Source organism: Microcebus murinus, chromosome 5 (genome assembly GCF_040939455.1).
Source record: "Microcebus murinus isolate Inina chromosome 5, M.murinus_Inina_mat1.0, whole genome shotgun sequence".
In the NCBI taxonomy this organism is placed as follows: Eukaryota; Metazoa; Chordata; class Mammalia; order Primates; family Cheirogaleidae; genus Microcebus; species Microcebus murinus.
Genome location: NC_134108.1, coordinates 88191914 through 88217392, shown reverse-complemented (window position 1 = coordinate 88217392; position 25479 = coordinate 88191914). Strand labels below are relative to the sequence as shown.

The following is a 25479-nucleotide window of genomic DNA, read 5'->3' as shown; positions in this document are numbered from 1 at the left end:
TCAGTAGAACAATCAGACAGAAAGGAAGCTAAGTTAGTATTTTGTTCATTCAATGGCTTCAGTGTGAGACAATGGAGACCTGAATCTAGCAAGGTGATTATGGGGAAAGAACATATCATCAGAATGTGAGCCTGGATTCTGAGTTTGTCTCTAGTGGTTTTTCCTTAGAAATGGTCATTTGACACTAGAGGAGAAAAGAAATTCATAAGCCAATCAGGAAGAGCACCCAACTAATAACTGTTTCAAAGACTGTCTATGATACTCTCTCGAGATGTAAATACCAGTTTTAAAAGAGACATGGAGGCCCAGTGCAGTGGCTCACACATGTAGTTCTAGGATTCTGGGATGCTAAGGCTGGAAGGATCGCTTGAGGTCAGGAGTTTGAGATCAGCCTGAGAAAAGAGTGAGATCCATCTCTACTAAAAACAGAAAAAAAATAGTGGGGTGTGGTGGCGCGTGCCTGTAGTACCAACTACTTGGGAGGCTGAGGCAGGAGGATCTCTTGAACCCAGGAGTGCGAGGTTGCTGTGAGCTAGGCTAACACCATGGCACTCTAGCCAGGGCAACAGAGTGAGATTCTCTCTCAAAAAAAAAAAAAAAAGAGAGAGAGAGAGAGAGAAGAGGTAAAAGTTGGTTCTCAGATGAAGGTATTAGTGTCCACTTACTGTGTTTAACAATGCTGCTGCTACTGCCTTTTCAGCATTATGAAAATATTTTAAAAGAAGATAAAGAATGACTGTGTGAAAGGATTGGCACCAGATATTATGAGTATGGCCAATAGAAATTTGTGAGTTAAAATAAATTTTAATGTACCTAAATGCTATTGTAATGCCAAATGATCCTTAGAAGAAAGTTATATGTGACACTTAGGATAGTCCTAGAATGAGAATTTAGCCAACTCAAAATAATTTATCATGATAAATATCACGGAGTAAAGGAGGAAGAAAACACTTAGCAAGTGCTTATATTCCAGACTTTGTGCTAAGGGTGCTTCACTAGAACAAAAATACTTCTTGAATTAGAATATATAAAAATAAATAAATAAATAAAATAAAAATCTTGCTCTAATAAAAAAATAGAATATGTACATATCATATGGAATCATTCTGGTTGAGAAGTTTAATAGAGTGACATTAGTTCATCCTAACAAAGTTATAGTGTAAACAATTTTGAAAGATAATTTAGAAATCAAAAAGTAAACGTTCAGATAAAATTAAAAACTTTGAGGCAATTGGTTTGAAGGGCATATTCTTAATGAAACATATTTTCTGCCTTTGTTTATAATAAGGTAATTTTATTGTTGCCTGTGCTTTAAGTTCAGTCCCTATGAAGACGGTAAATTTTGATCTCCCTTTTGGGAGAAGCTATTAAATACTCTCTGGAAGGGCCACAGAACATTTTTCTCAGGGATTAATCACCTCAAATTCATCACTGCCACAAGGAAATTAACAACGCAGACATGCAACAGATCTCGGGTCCCGGTAATCATCTCAATACATGAAGGTCTGCGTGCAACTGTACACATATAAATGAAAATCAATATTCTCCTTCCTTAAACATTCTAATTTATCTCTGTTATCTTTTCTGAAGTATTCATGATTTGAAGTTTTAAAAAAAGCACTGAGTAAAAGCCTACTTATAACAAAATAAATTACCCTTTGATATCCAGTGCAGCAACCTAGTATTTGAGAAAAACAGAACTCCACAAAAGCTTAATCTATTCAGAATTTAAAAGTGTGACCCATTTACAGAAGCAGAAAATGCGCCACAGGTTTTTTTAGTGTTTCTTTCTTTCTTTTTTTTTTTTTTTGTTCCCTTTCAAAGCAGATAAATCATGTTTACCAGCCAAAGAAAAGAACTGCTTCCAAACTTACTTATTTAAGGAAGAATAGAGGGAGAAACAGAGGGGAAAAAATACAAGAATTTTGACTCAGATACTCCCAAAATATAAAATGTGATGGGTTTTAAAGGTTTCAAAAGAATGTAAAAATATGGGAAACATTTGATGAATTTGTGTAACAAAAATACTGGTTACTGTAGATCCCTTTTATATTGTGAGGATATTGAGCAGTTTATATTAACAGAAGACATGCTCACATTGATGGTTTTCAAAGGAAATTTCTAAGGCTTTTGTCAGAATTTTAAACATACTGGAAAAAGAATACTCAATACAAAATTCTCAATCTGGCTTAGGTATTCTAAGTGCTCAATCTTTATAATAGCACTTTTTACATTTTTCTGCATGTACCAGAATTTTTATTTTCTCTCCTTTAGACAATCAACCACTTGAAAATGGGGAACTTGGTCTTGCACACGCTTGTGTGCCCAGACCATTGTACTACACTTAGCATTAGTAGCAGTATCAACCAATGTTTGCTAAATATAAGAATAAGGAAACAAACACTGTTTTGGGCAATTCTTTATATGAAGAAAAAAAAGAGTATATATGAATGGATAGATTGAGATACTTTTACATTACTCAAGTGTTCAAAATAGACCAATATGTTTACTGATTATGCTCAAATCTTCTGAAAGTCCTTCTAGAGAGGATATATATAAAAGAAAACTCATTTCTATCATTTAACAGTTTTATAACATACCAAAATAGCATGTCATTGTAATTAATACTATAATTAATATTACTTTCAAAATTGCAAGTGGTGAACATTATGGTGATAAACCAGGGCAGTGACAGAAAGATTTTATTTCTCAACCATATTTTTAGATTTCACATTGATCCATCTTTTAAGCCAAAGTTACAGTTGGAACTAAGATCGAGTCTCCTAACAATCTAGGTTTTTTTTTTTTATTTAGTTCAATATAAATTTAAAATTTTATAGAAGGATTAAAAAAGGCTTTCAAGTGCAGTTCCTTTATTTATTGACAATCACTCCCAATGGCCTGGTGGAACAGATCAAATGTGGCTGGAATGACTTGTGTCCACAATGCTGCAGATCAAATTAAGAAAAAAAAAATTGGAAATAGCTTTTGGGACCCTTGGAAACCACTTCCAGTCTAAGCCACAAGGGCAGAAATAATCAATAATGGTAGCCATTTGGTTTCATTCATTTCTTTTAATGAACATACTCACAACTCTCTAAAAGCATTCTTGCAGGACTGGATGGATTTCAGTTCTCTGGTGATTGACAGAAATAGAGCCTTTGAAACCTGGAGGGGATTGCACTGCTCTCCACTGTCTGTCTCCTGCCCTCACCTTTAGACCTCAGCGCAGTTTAGCTCAGAAAAGTATGTCATCTTGGTACAGACCGGCAAGCAGTTGATCTGCAACTATCAGCTACATTCTCCTTATGATTCTTGATGCAATTTATTTTAGGAAGGCATCCCAAAACTGTGGATCAGTTTCAAATATGTAAAGTCTAGTAAACGTAGGCATAAAGGCCCCAAGAAAAAAACAGGCCCTGAACTAGTTTAATAATTTCATTAATATTCAGTAGGATCATTTCCATTTCTGTAGTCACTGCCCTAGTTCAACATAAGCATTAATTTGTATCTAATAAAGTGCCATTAATACTATGGATACTTAAAAATTGCTTTTGATAAAGGAATAACATCTGGATTATTGCAGCAGCCTCTTATCTTTTCTCTCTTATTCAAGTTCCTTCCAATTATCATCTATTTTTCATCTAACTGCCAGAAACAACAAAAATTCTTGATTTTCTACCATATTGAATTCCTTGCTTATGAAACTAATTTTCTTTCTTAACAAAATCAAAATTCCCGTGCCCAAGATTAAATTTTCTCCATTAATTTCCTTAGGTTCTCATTTCTTACAATCCATTTAATCACTTATTACTTCATTGCATCTGTATTTTTCAAAAAGTATATTTTAATTTTCTGGTGTCTACCAAATATAGTTATAATCTCAAAAATGCAAGTTTAAGAATTTCTAAAATAAATATACTAGCCTACTGGTAAAGAATAGAAGGTTTCTGTGATTTCAGAAAATGCCCTTTTCTTGGGTCCAAGACAGAGGTGACTTGGGCAAGAATGGAAGAAGATGTGTGAGGGGGAAGTGATGACTGCCCAGGCCTCTCTCTTTGTCGGTTGCTTCTTTTTGTCCCTAATTTTCTCCCATATTGTTCCTAGTGTTCAAAAGGATAATAAATCTCTTCAGAGGGAATGAACAGTATAGTTACTGACCAAGTGTAAAATTACATAAATGTACATTTTAGTCCTTTAAATGGGGGTTCTTAGAGATTCTAATATTATGGTTGCATATCACCTGGAATTGAATTATTAATATGTCCTGCCTTAATATTTCATATTGCAAATGGGGAAATGAAGATGAACTGAGATCTCTAGGGAGACTTTCAAAAGTCTGCTTGTGTGGAGAGAACCTCAATGTGGTATAAGTAAGTAAGGAATGAGCATCTTTTCCGTTCCAGGCCAAGCAGGGGTAGGGAACCTATGGCCTTCTGATTTCAAGATTGTTCTTTTTTTAAGCACCAAAGGAGATAGGCAAAAAAAGTTTCATTTTTCTCTGCTTCACCCCTTTTAATAAAAGGATTTGTTCTATAAAATTTGGATCCAGTCGAAAGGCTACACTTAAGGACCTAGAAGGCCACAAGGTCCCCACCCCAGCCTGGCTTCACCATGCTGCAACATGGGTGACCGCTTTCCATTTCATGGAGTTCCAGAGAATCTGGACACAACTGCCGATCAGCTCTATCATAAAGTGTCAATTCTCTATTATGAAAAAATAATCTCCACAACAATTTGGGAGATCAAACATAGAAGCAAATCATAGAGTTTGCTTTTTTACTTGTAATTCCTTTCTCATCCCATGCTGAGAAATACATTTCCCACAAATATATTCTCCAACTTCTGCCAAATTATGTCATTAACTGAATTCCATACCTAAAAATGAACTTTTTTTGTATGGCCAAATCATTCTACCCAGACGGCCATATTAACATTTCCAAAATGATGCTTTATTCATTTCACTTACATGTTTAATGTGAAAAATATTAACTTTATTTTATATTCTAGGACTTCTATATTTGGTTTATTTTTACTTTGTCTTTTTATTATTTTTTTAGCAATTACCTCCCAAGCACCAAATGCTACATGACCCTTGAACATAATTTGTAGTTATCCACTTGGCTTCCCATCTTGAGTTTAGCCACTTCCTCATATTCTCTATTCCTGCAATTCTCTACTCTTCTCCACCTACCCATATCAGCCCCCATGCCTCTATGGAATTCCCTTGAATTCCTCAACTAGAACTCATCTGCATTAACAAAATGTATATAGGACTTCCCATCTAATCCAGTGGTTCAAAGCTGCAGGTGATTTTGCACTAATTTCCAAGGGGACATTTGGCAGTATCTGGAGATATTTTTGGTTGTCACGACTTGGCAAGTGATATTGGCATCTAGTGGGTAGAGGTCAGAGGTACTGTCAAACATCCCACAGCATACAGGATGGCTCCCCACCACTAAGAAGTATCTGATTCAAAATATTAATAGTGCTGCTATTGAGAAATTCTAACCTAATCCAATCTGACACCTCTATTTCAATCCTGCTCATAATTTTATTTATATATATGTGTGTGTGTGTTTAATCATCTGTACAAGAATACAAGCTTCTTAGAGTACTAGAACCATATCTTATGCAAAATTTCATTTCCTCAAAAGCCTAGCACAATGTCTGGTACATGTTGGCATTCAAAAATATCAAAAACTGTATGCGATATGGGTGCCTGATCACCATTTAATAAAGAATAAACATACAAGAAGAAAATACTTACCATTAAGGCTACATTAAGTTCAATGCATATTTTCTTTGATGACTCTGATAATTCAGCTGTCATTTGAGGGTCTTTTAATCACAGAAATCAACTAGCATTAATCTGGTAAAGAAAAAATTTATGGGTCAATATATATATTTATACTGGTAATAGATACGCAGAAAAAAAGATACATTATAAACTTTGCTGTGTTTTCATAACAGATGCAAAGTTTAGAGTTTGAGGTTTACAGGGCTAGTATGCCTATATTTAACAGAGTCATCTTCTATCTCTCCTATGCTAATTTTGTTGAGTTGTTGTTGTTTCATACTGTGCTACAAACAATTAATCTTTGCTTTATGAAGGTCTCTTAGCTGCTGTATAGTGAGTGTTGGTTAAATCAGCTCCAATTTGTTTGTATTCCTCTAAGTGGAGCATCTAGCTGTTGGGCAAAATAAAACATTAAATTATCTTGCCAATTTGCTATAAATATTTGAAAATGATTGCTGTTGGAATACATAAACAGTATTTTAAGTTCCCTTATGAAATGAGCGGATGCATTCTGCTTACTAATGAAATATCTATGTTTACATAATGTCCAGTAGTCTCCCATATATGAAAAAATGGATGTAGCTAGTAGCTGCCTGCTCCGGAGAACTGTGTTCAAGCTATTTAGCCTGCCATTCATTGTCCTCCCAAACCTGCCCCCTCCTCACCTTGCATGCATATCTCTTTCACAAATGTTCTGCTTCTGCTGAATTATTTTATTTATAATCCCTTGAATATGTCTCTCACTTTCCTCACTTCTAAGGTGTATGTCTTTTCTCCCCCAAGTTTTTTTCATTTTTCTTTTTTTGTTTTCAGACAGAGTCTCACTGTGTTGCCCGGGCTAGAGTGCCATGGCGTCAGCCTAGCTCAGTGCAACCTCAAACACCTGGGCTCAAGCAATCCTTCTGCCTCAGACTCCTGAGTAGCTGGGACTACAGGCATGTGCCACCACGCGCGGCTAATTTTTTCTATACATTTTTAGTTGTCTGGCTAATTTCTTTCTATTTTTAGTAGAGACGGAGTCTCACTTTTGCTCAGGCTGGTCTCGAACTCTTGACTTCAAACAATACACTCGCCTCGGCCTCACATTACAGGTGTGAGCCACCGTGTCCGGCCTCTCCCAAGTTTTTCAATCATAGAATTAACTTTCTCTTTTTGCCCCCCTCCCAACTTACTCTTGAATTGCTGGTTACTCTAACCCATCCATCTCATGTGCCAACTTTTCCAAAAGACTTCCCCCATTTTCCAAATCATACGTCTGCCTTTGAAATTAGAGTGTCTATACTACTAATACTTACGAATTTGTACTGCTGTGTTGTTGTCATTATATTCATACATTTTTATTTTCCCTTTGCCTTCAGATTGCAAAGTCTTAGAGGTGGAGACCATGATTGACAGACATCTTTGAATCATACTCAGCACCTACTGCACTATTCTGTACATAGTAATTGTTTATTATATAGCAGTTGAATAAAATGTTGAATGAGTTATGATTTTGCTTTAGAAATGTGACAACCCTGTTATAAACTATAAAATGAAATTTGTTTTTCCACTAAACAAATGTCAAGAAAAAAATGAAGGGAGGATTGTTACAGATATAATAACCAAATAACCAAACCGTAATATGTTACAGACATAGTAACCAAAAGTGATGTTTGGATTCTGGTTTGAACAAACTAATTGTAAAAGAACATCTTTGGCACAATCAGAGAAATGTGTATATGGAATGTATAATAGATGATATTAAAGATGTTACGATGTGATAACAGAGGCATGTTTGTTGTGTCAGAAATAGTTCTTATCCCATTCTACTAAGTGAAGTATCTCAAGAGTGGAAAAACAAGCACCACATGTACTCACCAGCAAATTGGTATTAATGGATCAACACCTAAGTGGACATATAGGAATAACATATATAGGGAGTCGGGAGGGTGGGAGGGGAGAGGAGGGGATGGGTATATACAAACATAATGAGTGAGATGTGCAATGTTTGGGGGATGGTCACACTTGAAACTCTCACTCGAGGGGGGTGGGGGGCCTAGGCAATATACGTAACCTTAACATTTGTACCCCCATAATGTGCTGAAATAAAAAAATAAAAAAAATAGTTCTTATCAGATAGGGATTTATACTGAATAATTTTTAAATAACATGTTTGATATTTGCTTTAAAATATTCCAGTAAAAACATGTGAGGGATAATAAGAAATCCTGGCAATGTTGGCATAATATAATTATTGAAGCAGAGTGAGAGGTATATGGTGTTCATTATACTATACCTCTCTAGCTCAGTGTGGGTCAAAATATTTCCATAAAAAGTTTAAATATACATAAAGTAAAGTGATATAGGAGAGAAATCTTTCAGTCATTCATATAGTAGGAGGGTAATTATTCAGTCCTTTGAGATATTAACTATAAGAGACTCTAGTGGCTTGAATAACTTTTCATTTTTCAGTGTGTAACCCACCTAGAACAAATTCAAACATGAAAACATCCCATTGGTTGCATAACATCCTAGTCTCTTGTATGTCACTGAAGACTGCTGAGTGCTTAGTGGGTCTGGCTTTTCACCCTTTTCCAAGGACTCTATTATTATTATTCAGAACTCTCTGGCTTGAAGGAGGTTAGAGTCAACACAATAGATAATGTCTGGCCCCAAATGACTTACTAACTTACCCTGAGAATGATCAACAGTCCTATAAAAAGAAAAGAATATACTGTTTTCTTTGTTGGCTAAACTGGATCCACTCATACTCAATGCCATGGAAGAAAAATGATGTGAAGAAAACCTTCCTTTAGTTGACCTATCAGGGATCAGGTAAGCTGAGCTAGAAATTGTGGACATGACCAAGTAGCGAACAATCAAGAAAGATGGCAAAGACAGAAAGCAGACAAATTAGTGATTTGAACTTGAGACTTGAGACTGCCAAGTCTTTCTCTCATACTCATTCCTGTCTTTCAATTTTGTTGCCACTTCCCTGGGCAAGCGCCTCTTTATTATAATATTAATACTTCTTGGGTTGATCCAAAGACTCTAATCTTGGTTATCTCCATTAGCTAACTCAAAACCACCCCACGAAAGTGTAAAAATCTAAGTTATATTCTTGTACTTGATATGGAGACACAACCTCCAAAGAAGTCCTCTACCTTCCCAGCTTTCAACCATACATAAGACCTTCCTTCTCTTGTCAGAGGAGCACCTCCATTTTCCTAGGGGTTACTTCAGTGACTTCTCTTCTGGTCTCTGACTTCCAATATGTTTTGTCTCTAACATACACTATGGGGTGCTTCCAGGTAAGGCTTCCTAAAATAATGCACTTATCATGTCACTCACATCATCCAAAGCTTTCACTAGCTCACCACTGCTTATCAAACAAAGTCCATCCTTGTTCACTCAATATTTCAGATCTCATGAATCTGTCTAGAGACTACATTTTCATTTTTTATTTAAAAAAATTTATGGGGTACAGTTTTTTGTCCTAACCTCCAGACCATGAGGGATGCAGGTATTTTTGGTTATATAGATGAACAAGTCAGAACTCTCAGTGTACCCGTCACCAGAATAGCATACATTGTACTTGATAAGTAGATTTTTATCTCTCATTCTTTCTCCACCCTCCCCCATTCTTGGTTTTCAATGTCCATTGTACCACTTTTTGATCATATATCTCTCTCGTTTAGCTCCATTTTAGTAGTGACTTCCTTTAAGCACTTGAAACTGTAAACTAGCTGAACTGATGTCACTTCCTGGAACATACTCTGTACTTTTAAGTCTCCATTCTTTGTTCCTATTATTGAAAGCATCCCTTTCTAAACATTTCCACTCAAGACACCCTCCGATTTTTCCGGTCGTTATCCATTAGCATGAAGCCTTTCCTGGTTTTTGTCAGAATCAGGCTCTTTCTCTGTAAGGTCCTATGGCTCTTCATGTGTATCTTGGAAATTTCTCTCATTGGTACTATAACATGGTATGAGCTTCATTTCTCCAATCAACCATAAGCTCTTTCATAACACAACTATATGTATCTATATCATCTTTCTATCCCTACTCTCTGGTACAGTGGTCTGTGCTTAGGATATGTTTAATAAATATTGGTTACGTATTACAAATATTGGTTATAAGGGCTGACAGAAGGAATACTAACAGTTCTATGCAGAGACGGAGAACAAGGCAAAGCAGTGCTTTCACAAACCTAAAACACTATAATGTTTACATTCTAGTCATGAAATAAATTATCATTGTTCTTTTGGGGCTGTGCTGAGCATTGGGCTAAGTACATTCTTTGCATTCAATTCTATAATTTTATAGAAGAGGAAATAGACCTGGAAGAATTTGGTAACTTGTCTGTTCATGGTCTGAGATTCCAATCCATGTCTGCCTGAAGTCCAAACTTGTCACATTTTTATTATAGTGTTAATGTGGCTGGGAAGCCCTAGGGTTTTGAGGATATACCTCAAGGGACACCTCAGGAAATTAAAAAAAAAAAAAAAAAACTAAAACAGATGATATCTCCCCTCCCCATCACCTACTTCAATAACAGAAGCTTCTCTTTTGTTTGTTTTACACAGTGAAATTTTTTCTTTTTACCTTGACTATTTAGAAAGTAGGGCATTCACTTTCTTATTTGACATTAATTCTTTTATCACCTACTGTCTTCTGAGGATGTCACATATTTAAATTATTTGCTTGGATGCATTGAAATACATAATTCTTCACTTAATGTACTAAGTTTTAAATAAAAATTAAAAGTTGCACCTACTCTGCTCCAAAGAAGACATGCCATGGGACTCTGTGCCTATTTAAACAATGCCATCCTGTTCTAACACAAATGCTTTGCCCCGCTTTTGTAACTGTCATCAAAACAAATTTCTAAGTCTGACAAGAAAATAAATTTTAATACTTGATAGTCTAAATTACTACTTGCTCCAAATAATACTGGTTCTTCCAAAAAATTTTTCCACTTTATAAGGATGAGAACATTATGAGGAAACTTAAGATGTAGTTCTTTAATGTCAACCCCATAAATTATTTGGAAGATGCATGGCTCCCCAAGGAAGCCAATTAAAAGAGAAATAATTTGAGTGTGTAAATTCTGATCTGTGAGTATGTGTGCATATATGTATATGTTTTTCTGTGTGTATACATATACACATACATATATGCATATATACTCATATATAGATTGCTGCGTACTCCTATTTTCCTAGTCATATTAATAGCTTATATCAGAATATTATCAATATACTGTTGCATATCAAAAATTTTGAAAAGATTTGAAAAAATAAATTTCTTCTGGGGATGGGAGAGATGGGAAAGTTTTCATGAAGGAAAGGTGGTATTTGAGCAATCCATGGAGCTCTGGCATGGGCAGATGGATAACCTCGGGACATTCTAGGTCAGTATTTCCAAAGCATTTCCTGGAATGCTGTCCCCAGGAGATGATACTGTGTAAGGAGGGGGTGGAAAGGAGATTGGTGGTTAAATGTGTTGGTTAAATGAGTCTCTTAAAGACTTATGGAGCATAATATCATATTGAGAGCTCAGAGATATCTGTCAAGGAAAAAAAATGCTTCACTTTATATTTCCAATATATTTCATAATGAGTCACTCTTTATTTTCTCTATATAACCTTTAATAACGCCCCCAATATCTAGCTTAAGTAGAACTGTGACATTTAGGCTGATGATTGTGATGGTGGTATGGATGATGGAATGATAGCATCCTCATATTCCTTCCAGTAAACACATATATTTTTGTGCCTTGAATAGTTTCCTGTGCTTTTATACAGTTTGTCATTAACAAGTATTACTATGGCAAGTTATTTAATCTCTCTGAACCTCAGCCTCCTTATTTGTAAAACAGGGATAACCTAATACCTGCTCATAAAGAGTTGAAAGGATTAGATGAATTCGTCCACGCAAAGTACTTAGAACTGTGTTCAGTTACTCTATGGTGTGATCTTGGACAATTTCTGTAGCTCAGCTAGAAAACATTAATACTTCCAGACAGTGGCAATCTCCTTTTGGTAGTTTCCAGTTACAGGAATGTCAATGAACACACAATGCTGTGAACAGAGGTATTTTTTTTCTACAACAAACACTCAATAAACTCCTAAGAGCATCAAGTGCCTTAAAACAATTTGTTTCCAGAGCCCTTGGCTCCCAGAGCCACAGAAGCAGGCAGATACTTTCAGGGCCATATTGCATAGTATGTGTCTGTCCCTTGAGGACAACTACTTTTTTTTTTTTCCTTTGTGTTGTTTTTTGTAAGTTTAAAAAAAGGACGTGAACTCCATTACTCTGGGAGTGCAAAAAAAAAATAGCATTTGGTAATTACAAAGAGATGCTCCAATACATTTTATTAATCTGTCCATTATTAAGAAGATAATTATTCTGCTTTCCTGAACTTATAAAGTTGTGAAGAACATAGCCTTTGTAATTGGCTTTTGCATGTTTCAGGAAAGTCCCTGAAGTTCCTTCACTCCCACAACACCATCTTTACTTCCAAGAAAAACGCATTTAACTAACCTATGCAACCAGAAGAGTTTCTTATTTTGGCTTTTCTGTATCTAACTTGTACCAGGAAAGAACAAGTAGAAAATAAATACATATGGTATGTATTTAAATATGCAAACTTTATCATCATTGTAACCTTTATTTTTATGATTCTAAGGATAAAATAATAATATTGAGAAATGATTGTGAAAGTGTTCATAAATGATAATTCATTTTGAAAATATATTTACTGATAGCAAAAATTGTAAATTGGTGGGTGGGGATTTTCATACTTAGGTTTATAATTTTACTTGCTTTATATTTCAAAGGAGGGACCAACCTCAGTCAGTATTTTCAGGAACAGATGTCAATAAGTCAATAAAGCATGGTGTTTATGTATGTTAATGTGTAATTATCTGCAATTATATATAATTATAGATAATTATATAACACAAATACAGAACTCTAACATTTGTTAACCATTCCTCACTGCTGTCAAAGTAAATTCCATTCAGTTACTACTTGCAACACACTGGATTTTAAAAAATCAACTCTAAGATGTATTGGTTAAATTTTTAAATTAGGGCGATTCTCATCACAATCAATATCCAAAATATTGCTGATTTTTTATATTTTTTTCTAAGTTTTCATTAACTATGTAACACATCTTACAACCAATCTTGTTTCATAGTTAAGAAAATAGACGACATTGTGCAACCAGGTGTCTAGAGACCTTTTGGGGACATCAGTTTATATTTCACAATTAGCCTCTATGATCTTTCATGCATTCCATTTGTTTATTTTTGCTATGCAGTATTTATGAACTCTCATTCTACCTTAGCTATTAAATGCTGTGATGTATAGGTCACAGAGTTCTCTAATATTAGTTAGTTTTTGTTTTCCAAGGCCAAATTGTAAATTATGAATGAGTATCTTAGTAAAAAATATATGGAAATAGTGATCTAACTCATGACATTCTTGGACTGCCTTTGCTCTCTTAATAAAATCCAAAAGATAATAGTACTGAAGTCATAAAAAGAGATTCTAATTAAGAACAAAAAATCATCACAGAGGTGATTCAGATTTTATACAACATGACCTAAAATACCATTATTTTCTTTACTTTAAATTTCTTTAAAGTAAAAAAGCAAAACAAAATTAATATAATAATATTATAAGAAACTTTAAACTGGCCCTCAGTATTATGACTTCCTGAGTTTTTATGGAATTAGCTGCCTTTCTAATTGTGTGAAATATTTTCATATTATCCCATTATCTCTGTACGTAGTCCCTGTGGTACAGTACCCGTGAGCCCAACGTATCCATGTCTTTATTTAGGGTAAGACTAGAATCTAACTTCAGACTGAGAAGGAGGAATGGATAGTCAGAAACACCATCATCATGAAAACAAAAGATGTCCTAACCTTCCTCAGCCACTTGGAATCTTCCATTACCACATCATCATCATTACTCATTTCTACATTCGTTCTACTATGTTCAGATTGCCTATTCACCCATTCATTTGTTTATTCAGTCAGAAAATGTTTATTTTGGACTCCATGTCCAGTGCCGTGCTAGATGCCTGGAATTTAGAGATGAACACACGTTGTGCCTTCAAGGATAGCGTCATGTGGAGACAGACTGATAATCAGATACTTGCGATAATATGTGGCAAAGCAATTACATAGAAAAACCACAGGGGCAGAGAGGAGTGGGAGAGAAGGAGACATTTTTTATCTTAAAGGAGCCAATGTGTTGCCTAAGTGAAAGAATTTGACTAGGAATTGACCAAGTGTTTATACTTGCATGTTTTTCGTCTTTACCATATCTCAACTTTTGTATCTCTTCAGATCTAGTATTTCTAGACACTTCTCCTGAAGTAGTGTCCTTGATTCTCATGGCCTTAGTGCCATCTCTATGCTTATTACTTCCAGACAGACCTATGGAGGGCAAAACTTTTCTTTGAGCTTCTTCTGTAGCGGGTTTGAGGGATTTGGTACTGATCAAGGAAAAAGATATGACCACAAGGTGGCAGTAGCACACACGAGCTTTGCCGGGCTACTTTGACAGGTTCTGGTTAGGAGGAAGTCCCTCACAGCAGGAGTCTGTCCAGAGGTTAAGGGTCAAGGTCACTACTCAGAAGGGGAGAAGGGCAAGGAAACCACTAGGAGAGAGGAGGGTTTTGCGTCTAGGCAATGTGCCTCAGTAGCATGATGTGGAGTGGGGGGGTGTCTGGGTAAAAGCTCTAAAGGGAAGTTAGCAGCTTGAGTCTTTATGACCCACAGGGTTTATCTATTGCTAGCAGATGTGGGGTGAGGTTTGGTGGGGTATGAAAAACAGGCAGATTTTAAATGTCGAAAAATTTGCTTGTATAGCCAATTTGAAAAAAAAATGAATGCATGTGCAAACATTTGATTTTCTCCCCTGGTGGGCTTTTGAGTCTCAGCCTGCAGCGAAGAAATAAACAACCTAGGGGCCAATACACAGAGGCCATCTTTAGCTCATTTGTATAACAGCTTCTCATCAGTATAATCAAATGCCTATTTAACATCTCCACTGCGGTGTCCCATAAGTATCACGAAATTAACCTGGTCAAGACTGAACTTCTGGTACTTCCCCAGTTTTTTCTTCTTAGTGAATAGAACTATCATCTAATACTTGAGGCAGAAACTTAAGTGTCATACATGGTTCCTCCCTTTCCAATCCAATTCAATCCAATCCATCATGGATTTCTGTCACTTGTATCTCCCAACTCTCTCTCATATCTGGTTCTCCCCAGCTCCACTGCTAAGATTTAAGTCTGAGCTACAAATTATCTGTCAATATTCTGTTAGGTTATCTTCTCATTTTACTCATATCCCCTTCCCATAGGTTCTCCATGCAACAAGCAGGGTCATTTTTTGAAACATGCATCAGATCATGCTAGCTCCTTGTTTAATACCTTGCAACAGTTCCCTGTTGCACACTGAGAACATCCCAGTCGGAAAACTCTGCATGATCTGACCCTAGCTCTTCTCACGCAGGTAGCCCTATTGCTCGCCAGTGTCCAGCGACAGATTCAGTGACCTGTGCATGTTCTTTTCCGCACCACGCCTCTGCGGTTCTTTCTGCCTGCGATGTGTTCCTCTCTCTGCAATTTGTATGGTATGTTCCTTTTCTTTCTTCGGATGTTGCTTTCACGTCCCTTGCCTATTAGACAGGCTCTCTGTGATCGGCCTGTCTAATATTTCCCTCAACCTCTCCACCTCCCACCCCCATTACTCTCTCTCAAGCTCTCCATGTATTTCTGGCATAACAATGATCTCAATTTGTAATTGAAATATTACTTGTTTTGTTTATTGCTCCAAAGCCTCTCTAGATTCTAGGCTTCATGAAAGCAGAGACTTTGTCTATCTTGTTAACTGCTTTTGGGGTTTTTATTAAAAGATATCTAGTGCAGTGCCTGGCCCATAATAGAATCTAAATATCTGTTAAATGATATACATGCATACATTCACAAGGAATAAATAAGTGAATAAGAGCATGGTCTCTTTGTTTTTTCAAGAGCTAAAGATGTTATTATATTATGCTGTACAGTAAAACAATATGAAACACTTAATAATGCTTTTATGATGAGGCAAAGGAATTCAAGCAGCTATGGGGAATATGAATAGCCTTTGAATGAATACTTTTGAAAGTCGTTGAGTTAAATCAGTTGAGATTCTTTGGGGAGGAGTCCTAAAAAGTTGACTGTAATCAGCTGTCCTCCAAATATTTTAGATCAAAGAAGATAAAACAAGAGTAATCTTCATCATTAGGTGTTTAAAAGATATACGAAGAAATATTTTCTATCGAGGGTAAGAATCAAAAAGAAAAACTGTTTTCAAGGGGACATAACAATATCTAAGAATCCTGACTTTCTATCGTGCTTTTTACGTTTGTAATGAATCTGTGGCCATGCTGCATTTTCATTCTATTACTTATTTGTGCATTCTCCCTCTATTTTTTTTCTTTCTCAGTCTTAATGGAAATTTGGAGGTGGCAAAAATAATAATACAAAAAGTATGATTGGTGTACATTTATTGTTTCCTATGTGCCAGGCATTATTATCAGGGCTTTGCATGTTCTAACTTATTTAATCCTAAAAAGAATCCCTATGAGTTAGGTACAGGTTCAGTGTCTCTTATTCAAAATGCTTGGGGACAGAAGTATTTTGGATCCCAGATTTTTTTAGATTTTGGAATATTTGAATATACATGATGAGATATCTTGGGCTTGAAACCTAAGTCTGAACACAAAATTTATTTTTACACACCTTATACACATATCCTGAAGGTAATTTTATTTTTCCCTTGGGACTCTGAATAAACTTTTTGTTATACACCTGCATTTTGACTGTGACCTGTCACACGAGGTCAGGTGTGAAATTTTCCACTTGTGGTATTATGTGGGTGCTCAAAAAGTTTCAGATTTTGGAGTAATCTGGATTTTGAATGTTTGAATTAGGGATGCTCATCCCGTACTATAATGATCTCCATTTTACATATGAGAAACAGAAGCAAAGCAAGGTTACCTAACTTGACTATGAGCTCACAGCTACAAAACAGTGGGCTACGATTTGAAATCAGGCAGTCTGGCTCACGGTCCTTGTCGTTAATCATGACACTCTACTGGGTATTCCTGTAATTATGCCCCACTCTGTCTTTTTAGTCATCAGAATTTTTTAGTTAGGAAAAAAGAGTGTATATTCTAAACATATCAGGATTGTGCTGGCAGAGTAGAAACAGGAGGTTTCAACAGTAAATGTAAGAATATTCCATGTCCTATTAGACTTTTTGCTTTTTAATTAAAATATTTGTAGTTTTTATTAGTGGGTAGCACCAACAATGGACAGCAGAGATTTTCTTGTCTTCCCCTTTCCCTCTCCAGGTAAAAACAAACCGAGAACTCTGGGAGCCTCTTTGTGGGAGGAGACAGATAATAAACCTATGAAATTCTCGAGTAGAGAAAAGAAAATTGACTCCTTTTCTTTTTGTTCCTTCTAGTTACCTCCTCTCTACACTTTTTGTTCAGTAAAACTTAAGGTCTAATGTAATTAATGATTGGAAAGTATTCTTTGCTTTCATAGATTCATTCATTCACCTTTTATTTATTCAACAAATATTTCTGAGTACCTACTCTGTGTCAGGTTCTGTGTTAGGCTTGGATGTTTAGTGGTGAAGCAAGCCTGTGGAGGAAATCTGTGAAGAAAATCTGTGGAGGAAAAGAATGAAAACATGAAACACACACATATGCACACTCATACGTATGGTATTTTACGTACATATTGCTTATACATACACATGCACACACTTTATATCTAGTATGTATTTTACATAGTTATAAATTTAAACTTTATGTACTTATCCTATACATACTTTACATATGTATATAATTACAAATTATCATAAGTGCTATGAAGGCAATGAACAGGTTCTGTGACAGAGAACCAATTATGGATGGGAGCTCCTGGAAGAGCAATAATGAGTCCCTGGGGAGCAGTAGGTTGGGGATATTCCTGGATTCAAAGAAAAGTGGCAGACGGATCTTAAAGTCTCTGTGCTACCCAGCCTAGCTCGCAGAATCTCTGGTCTGGAATAAACGAACCAACCAGAGCTACGTCTGTGTGCGTGAACTAATGCCCATGGATCTAGCTGCAGAGTGCACAAATCAGCATGTCCATTTGATGAGGAACTAAAAATATCAGCATAGATATTGGTGAAATGTAGAAGACATTTAGTTCATAAGCCTATGTTGTGAACATGCTGTGAGGAGCCATAAAAGAAAAAGTACCTTTGACTGCAAAGCTCTGAGTCTAATTGGGTAGAATAAACAGATGCATGAGAAACGACACTGGAGGCAATGGACCAAAATGTGCAAAGAGAGCCATTATAAATGGAATAAACAGAGCACGGCTGAGCTCATCCTTTTTAAAGGAAATGAGTTAGAGACGTGGCATTTACTTAATTGATGGTGGAGGCAGTACGAATATATTTAGATGGACACTGAAAATAAGGGCTTAAATTTAGGAAGACAAACACAGAAAGAAAATGCAACTTCTAGGGAGGCATGCAAACTAGGTAAATGATTTGGAAAGTTTTGTCCTAAACTTCTAAAAGTGCTACTGTTCCTCTTAGGTGTCTGTTTACCTTGTGCATCGATGTTGTTCAACAAAGGTGATACGAGTACTTTTCTGGGCAGGGTGCAGACACTAGGAATCTTGTGAAATGGCCAGTCTGTTATATGTTGTTAGTAAAATATCCTTAGTGCTAAAAATGTTTTAAAATCAAAACCTTCTGTTCAAAGGATCCTAATACTAATTTTCATCCAGCGTGAGAGATTTTGGAACTTTCAGAGTGTTATTCAGAAAACAGTTTAATCAGTATGTTTTGAAAGATTCCTAAGTGCAAAGGAAATTAGTGGACACTAGGAGTGCAAGGATGAAACATGGTCTTGTCTTTATGGAGCTTAAAGTTTCATGAGGAGCAGAGAGAATGGTAAATGTGTCATCTTCATAAAATGCACTATAGAGGCACAGGCAGGGCTACAAGCAATGTCACCCAGATGAAGAGTGGGAGACCACAGGGAACACTCTGGAAAGCCGGTTATTTGGCTGAGAATTGATAACACAACAAAGGAAAATAAAAGGAAAAGATCGTTTCAGGAAGAGGGAACAGGCTAATAGGATGAGTGTACAGAAAAAAATGTGGAAAACTTCATAAAAGATTATTTTTAGCAACTCAGCATTAATGCATGTTTCAGTGTTCGAAGTCCAAAATAAGTTTAACAAATACGTGAACTAAACAACCCCAAGTTGACACTTTTGGATTAAGATTATATTTATAAAACTAATTTAAGCTTTTAAGATATGGAATTGCTTTATGGCCCAAATTTCCTTCCTTGAAAGGAAAGCGGAAGGAATAGAATTTTAGGATAATAATAAGTAACAGGTCTATATTCCAATCGTGTCATTCACATATGTGGAAATGGATCTGGAGACCCTGCTATCTTTTGTAACTTACTAGGAAGGGCACTAACATTCGATAGACCAATCACCTGTAAACCAGCTCCTTGCGGTGAATTTGAGGGATGTTGCCTTAGGAAGGGGGACAGGCTCAGTTAATAATAATGAATTGCAATGGTTGAGTGTCTCGTGTCGCTAAGTTTAGCAGAAACAAACAAACAAACAAATCTCCCTGTCAACATCTCAGAGGCATAGTGCAGAGCAGGCTCAAGGTTGAATCATACCTAAAGTAAAGGAAGAGAGCTGCAAAGGGACAGTGACTTCAGGGGTCTAGGCACCCTGAAGGGTCTCTGAGATCTTTATGATGGTGCAGGAGAACAGCACTTCTAACGGTGTTGCTTGCCCACAATACAGTATGGGCAAATGTCCTTAGTCAGCCCCTTGGATCAATCAGGGTTCAATTAAGAAAACAAGGTTCACTTGGAATATTGAAGTGAACGGACTATTATAATGCAGGGAATTGGTTAAAGGAGGAAACTGGTGATGAAAAAGACAGAAAAGCCAACCAGAGAGAAGTGAAGCAGCTCAGAAATCAGTAAGTGGAGCAAGCCATAACCAACCCTAGGCTGGAGGAAAGCAGGACAGGGAGCTGCTACTGTAACTAATGCAGGAGCCTAAGGTTACCGGCTGGGAACTGGAACTGTGGCAGATCTGAGTCGTGAGAGCCAGAGCAGGGAAGAGACCTAGCTACGGCTGAGAAGAGGAAGGAGGCAAAGTGAGTGTTGGGAGAGATACCCTGGCCTCTCCCTTCTTCCCAATATACAGGTCTCCTTGGAGATTCTACCATAGTCCCCACCCCCAAACTTCTATTGGCAGAAGCCAGCTGCTTGCCTGCTAGACAACTCCCTGGGAAAGGAAACCTGGGGGGGAAGGTGTCAGACTGCCCTCCCCCTAATTGAGCCAGAGGAAGAGCAAAGAATGGATTCAAGGGCAAACACAGAAACAGCACAAAACCCAATTAAGAGTTCTAAAGTCATAGAATTTTTAAGTCATGTCTTAAATATTTTCTCTGTTTTGCTTGGCTAGAGGTCAATGGAAATAGGAAAATCTGCATGCACAATCAACAAATTAGTTTTAATTTGGCTAGAAATGCTCATCAGAGAAGACAAACTGATTTTTTTTCTCTAAAAGAACTTGCATGTTAATATCCCATTTTGTAAACTTAGTCTACATGGAAGATTTTCTGTTCGTTGTAGGAGTACATTTTACACATCAAAAAGTCCTTGAATTATTGAACAAAGGCTTATTTGCCTAAATTACCATGCTGGCCTGACACTGAAATGTGGGGTTTGAGTCTTTGTACATATAGTGACCTGAAGTATTTTGATAAATGCCATTGCCTAAAACTATTCAGTAGGAAGTTTGGGCACCATCTGTGTTTGTTTCTGTAGGAGCAGTAACTGCCTAGAGAAAAATCTGATGCTCATTTCAAAGATGCAGTATAAACAAAACTCAAGATGATGCCTTTAACATAATTATTCCACCTTTCATTTACATAGTGCTTTATTCATTTCAAAGTGATTTGATGTGCTTTCATTTAACAGATCTTTATAAAACTGGTGGAAGTTAGGTATGGGCTTCTAAAAGATATAAAAGCTTACCAAGGAAAATAACACTGAAATAAGGTAGTCTTTTAGAAGACTGTAGAAAACCGTATTAGCCTCATCTGTTGATAGTAATGGGATATAGTTATTGAGCACATTTCCTGTGCCAGGCACTCTTTTGAGTGTATCATATGTTTTAACTCATTTAATCATCAAGACAATCCTATGGAGTTCTCATTTTAGACAAAAGATGACGAAAGGGCAGGGAGGCTAATGGACAGCTTATAAAAGATTTGAGCTTAGGTAGTTTAACAAATACTGTTTCTCTTAAGCAGTGTCTTCTTTAAATATTTACTCAGCAAGCAACCTTCCTAATTACAGAAACATATTTATATTGGGTCTCTTTTGTTCTTCGAAAATGTGTGTGTAACTCAGGGTTGAGCTGGTAAAATGGCTCACTGGCTTTCTGTAAAAGAAAAAAAATTCCTGATTTTGTAACATTTTCCAATTTCCATGGTATACAGACTTACCAGGGTCCATTTCAAGCTACCAAAGTGAAGTCACTGAAGTCCAGTGGAGGAAAGCTGCACACATTTGGATCTCGTTAGCTAGTAAGAGCTGCCCCAGCACACAACCAGCTGATTATAAAATTACTATTGTATTCAGATGACATGTGTACCATGGATGTGATGGTTTACTCTTGAAATATTCCTAAACAAGAATTCATCTGATTCTTAGCTGTTTTATGCAACTTAATATGAATTAAATTGTTTTGGGTATGCTCTGGTTCAATCACTGCTTACAAAGAATGATGTAATCATGTTATCTGTTAATCAGGCCTATCTGGGGTGAGGCGTTCATTCACATAGCACCTGGAGAAAGGAGCAGGGAGGCCAAAAAATTGCAACCACTCATAAGATGGGCCAGTAGATACATTAGGTCAGCAGTCTCCTACCTTTTTTGCACTAGGGACTGGTTTCATGTAAGACAATTTTTCCATGGACCGGGCGGGGGTGGCGGAGCTCAGGCAATGATGTGAAAAATGGGGAACGGCTGTAAATACAGATGAAGCTTCACTCACTCTCCCTCCTAAGTTCCATGGAAGACTACTTATCCACAGGCTGGAGGTGGGGGAACCTCAGGCTACAGACTGGTACCAGGGCTTGGGGACTGCAACAGTAGATCAGAGGCTTCCTATACTGTGACAAAAGCTTCTTCCCAAGCTCCATCTTCTGGATCTTACCTTCCCCTTTCCTAATACTAAATAGCTTTTTTATTTTAAATTATCAAAGCTGTCTCACATTGAGAATGTTTTACAGATACCTGTCTCCAACTAATTATTATACGAGGACTTTCACTTTCCCCTTTATTCTTGAAAGTAGTATGATGAAATCAAAGCTTTCTGTCATCAGCTCACCATACTCTTTTCTCATCTGTGTGTTTTGTTTTCATTCTTATTATTTCCCCCCATGAAACAGTTTTGAAAAGTATTATAAAATTCTAGTGTGGGAATATAAACATCTGACATTTTTTTCTACAATAACAACAAACAGCAACAAAGAGCAAATGAAGCTTGGCTTGACTGGTGGTGGGGAGACCATAATGTAGAATATGATAAAGATTGTTAGTGATCTTTTGGCCATGCCTTTAAAGCCCTGTTAACAACCCAAACCCAAACAGTGACAAAACAACCCTGTCCTACAAAAACTGTGGGTCAGCAGATGGAGCTTGGGAAAGCTTGGGCAAGCTTTGGAAGCTTTCCTCCTGCTGGTGGATGGGTTTGGTGACTTTGCTGCCCCTTGTGGAGAACCTGGACTGAGAAGAGGGGTTTACCAGCTGTTCTGGGCATAAACTTGGAAGGAAAACTCTTCCACTGTTAAGATGCATGCAACTCTTTGCTTTTCCACCTTTTTTCCCTTCTCTTCAGTGTTTTTCTTCAAATAAAACGCCTAAAAGCTTACTCTTATAAGCTAAAGATTGTGAAAGTCCTTGCAAGCCCATTGGTTCCAGGTCATAAAACAAATGATCAAACCAAAACTTTCATAGCAAGAATATTTAATCCTTCAAATGGACACCATTGGAAATTTGTCCCACAGACAAAGTGGAATAAATAAACCAAGTAAATCCAAATGTCTCATTCATTCAGCAAATACATATTATATTATAGATATTCTAGATAACAATTCCTGTGCTAAAGATCTAAGAGTCCAAATTTGAATAAAACATGAATCTTGCTCTTTAGTGGTTTGCAGTCTAAACTATATTTACCAGCTATGATTAATTTATTTATTATTGACATTAATATAAATCTATAATCTATAAGTATTTAGGCAAGCTTCTAAACCAGATTTTCATGGAGACATATCATAGATATATTAGAAAATAATTACACATTTCTAGGTATTGTTATAAGTTTCACTATCTATTCAAGAACAATATAACTAGGGATCTGAAATGCATTAAAAAAAAGCCTTAAAGATAAGGTTTTGTTTTGAGCTATAAAAGAAAAAGAAAAATTCTTACTTACCTATGTCCATACCTGACCTTCCATTCAAATCTAATCTTTTCTATAAAGTCATCTTTTAAAATCTCAGCCCAAATTAACTTTTTAAATTTGCATAATTAACATGCTAATATGTTCCACATATATTTTAACCCAGTGGTTGTTATTCATAGTGCATGTCAGAATCACCTGCGGAATTTTAAAAATACACATTTCCAGGCTATAGCCTCAGAAACTTAGTCAATGCAGGTAGTATACTGGCATCTGCATTTTTAATACATACTACACATGATGCTGATATGCACATCCAGTTAAGAATTTGGAATCTAACAACAACAGCACACAATCCATATTTGTGCCTTTATATTCTTGTATCCCCAAGAGAATTGTAAGCATCTTTTGAGTATAGGCACAGACTTATATTTACTTTGTTCTGTGCAGTACACAGAAGTTAACTCTGCACTAGCAAGTATTTCCACATTTTTTGTTTGGAAAAATTACAAGGCATTTCCTTTCAACAACCTCTATATAACAACATTATATCTGTTTTTATATTCGTATTCTTTATATAGTGGTGGAACAAATTTGATCATGAGAAAATATTATTTATTCATCTTTACTTAATATTGCTTTTCAGAAAGGTTTCTAAATTAGAGCAAGCCCTAGAGTTTCAGAGATGGCTCTCCCTCTAGCATAGTAGTTACACTTACATTGGTTCAAACCCAGATTCTCTTCTTATTTGGCCTATGGTAAGAAGAAAAACAGGGATAACAAAAAGATTTAAAAGTATGTTAAGTGCATGCCAGTATTAAGACCTCAATGCATAATAGTTAACATAAATATGGGGTATTAAGGAAGTCCCTTTGTCCCCAAGAATTTTTCTTTGCATCCAGCTTCTGTGTCTTATATCCTGATAATCAGTGAGACATCTAGGCACAGAATGTCAGAGCTGGAGAGGCCTGTTGAAAGGATTTAATCCTCCAATGTTCATTTTTAACCTATGAGCCAATTTAGAGCTAATAGCTAAAGCAATTCATACACATTCACAGGGTTCAAATATTCTGCTTTGGAGAGCTGTTTTAAGGGACAAAGATATAACACAGGGAAAATCCCAAGTATGATGCCTGGCATACACTAGTCACTCAGGAAATCATAGTTTTTATCATTTACATAGTACTGTTAATATCCTGAACTAAAATATCCCGAGTTTTAGTTCAGTTCAGTACTCTTTTTCTGCCTCTTAAAATGCACTGTCTTTATAAGAATATAGTTATAACAGCTAGGAAGAGTAATATATTAGAACTATTCATAATCTTTGAATGTGTTAATAAAAACAAAAGTTCATTATATTGACAAGCAAATAGGAAGATGGTATGTATAACGATCTTTGGGCGTATATTGATGCAGAGTCCGACCATGGTCTGGATTGGGGTTTGCCCACTATCAGAATAGGCCATGCTATTTTACCTCTCTAACTCTTTGTTTTCTCAACTATAAACTGGGGGCAATAAAATACTTGCCTCATTGGGTTATTGTAAAGAATTCATTATATGTGAAAGCACTGCAAAGTCTCTGACAAATAGCAAGCTTCCAATAAAGATATTTTTATTATTACAATATTAACAGTTTATTATTATTTATAGTTAAAGTTACTATAATATTTCAGCCATACCAGGACACCTCTGAGAGAAAACGGTAGTGGTAGTGATAATTATACTGGAACAATAGGTGTAAACCAAGACACATGGTCACAATTACAATATATTTTCTAGCTTCAAGAAAATTCCTAAGGGAGTGTTACGTTGTGCAGGATATTTACAAAGAACTCTATGGAAACAGTTCGAAAAGATGTTAAGTATGAGTCAGATTCAAGATGGAAACAAAAATTAGGTGCTGTTTTCTTCCGAACTTCTCTGAGAAAAAAACAGAAGGGGGCATGATGTTTCTACAGTATTTATAACTTATTTCAATTCTTTTTAAAGATCTTTCTGGGAAATGTACTTTCATTACCAATTTTTTTTTATTTAAGTACTTTTAAGAACAACTTTCTGAAATATCTTATACAAGTTTCTATCTCATTAAACAAACACATACACTAA

The 25479-nt window shown here is 36.2% G+C and overlaps 1 long non-coding RNA gene across 1 annotated transcript in view; it reads right to left on the bottom strand.

The window, feature by feature from the left end:
- The window catches only part of LOC142870968 (uncharacterized), a 30153-nt gene extending 5393 nt beyond the window's left edge, over positions 1 to 24760 (bottom strand). Inside the window, exons 1-2 of the long non-coding RNA XR_012919311.1 lie at positions 17449 to 24760; positions 5771 to 5872 (exon numbers count right to left, since the gene is read on the bottom strand). This is a non-coding gene — a long non-coding RNA (uncharacterized LOC142870968). The remainder of the gene's footprint in view (positions 1 to 5770; positions 5873 to 17448) is intronic.
- Positions 24761 to 25479: the final 719 nt, after the last annotated feature.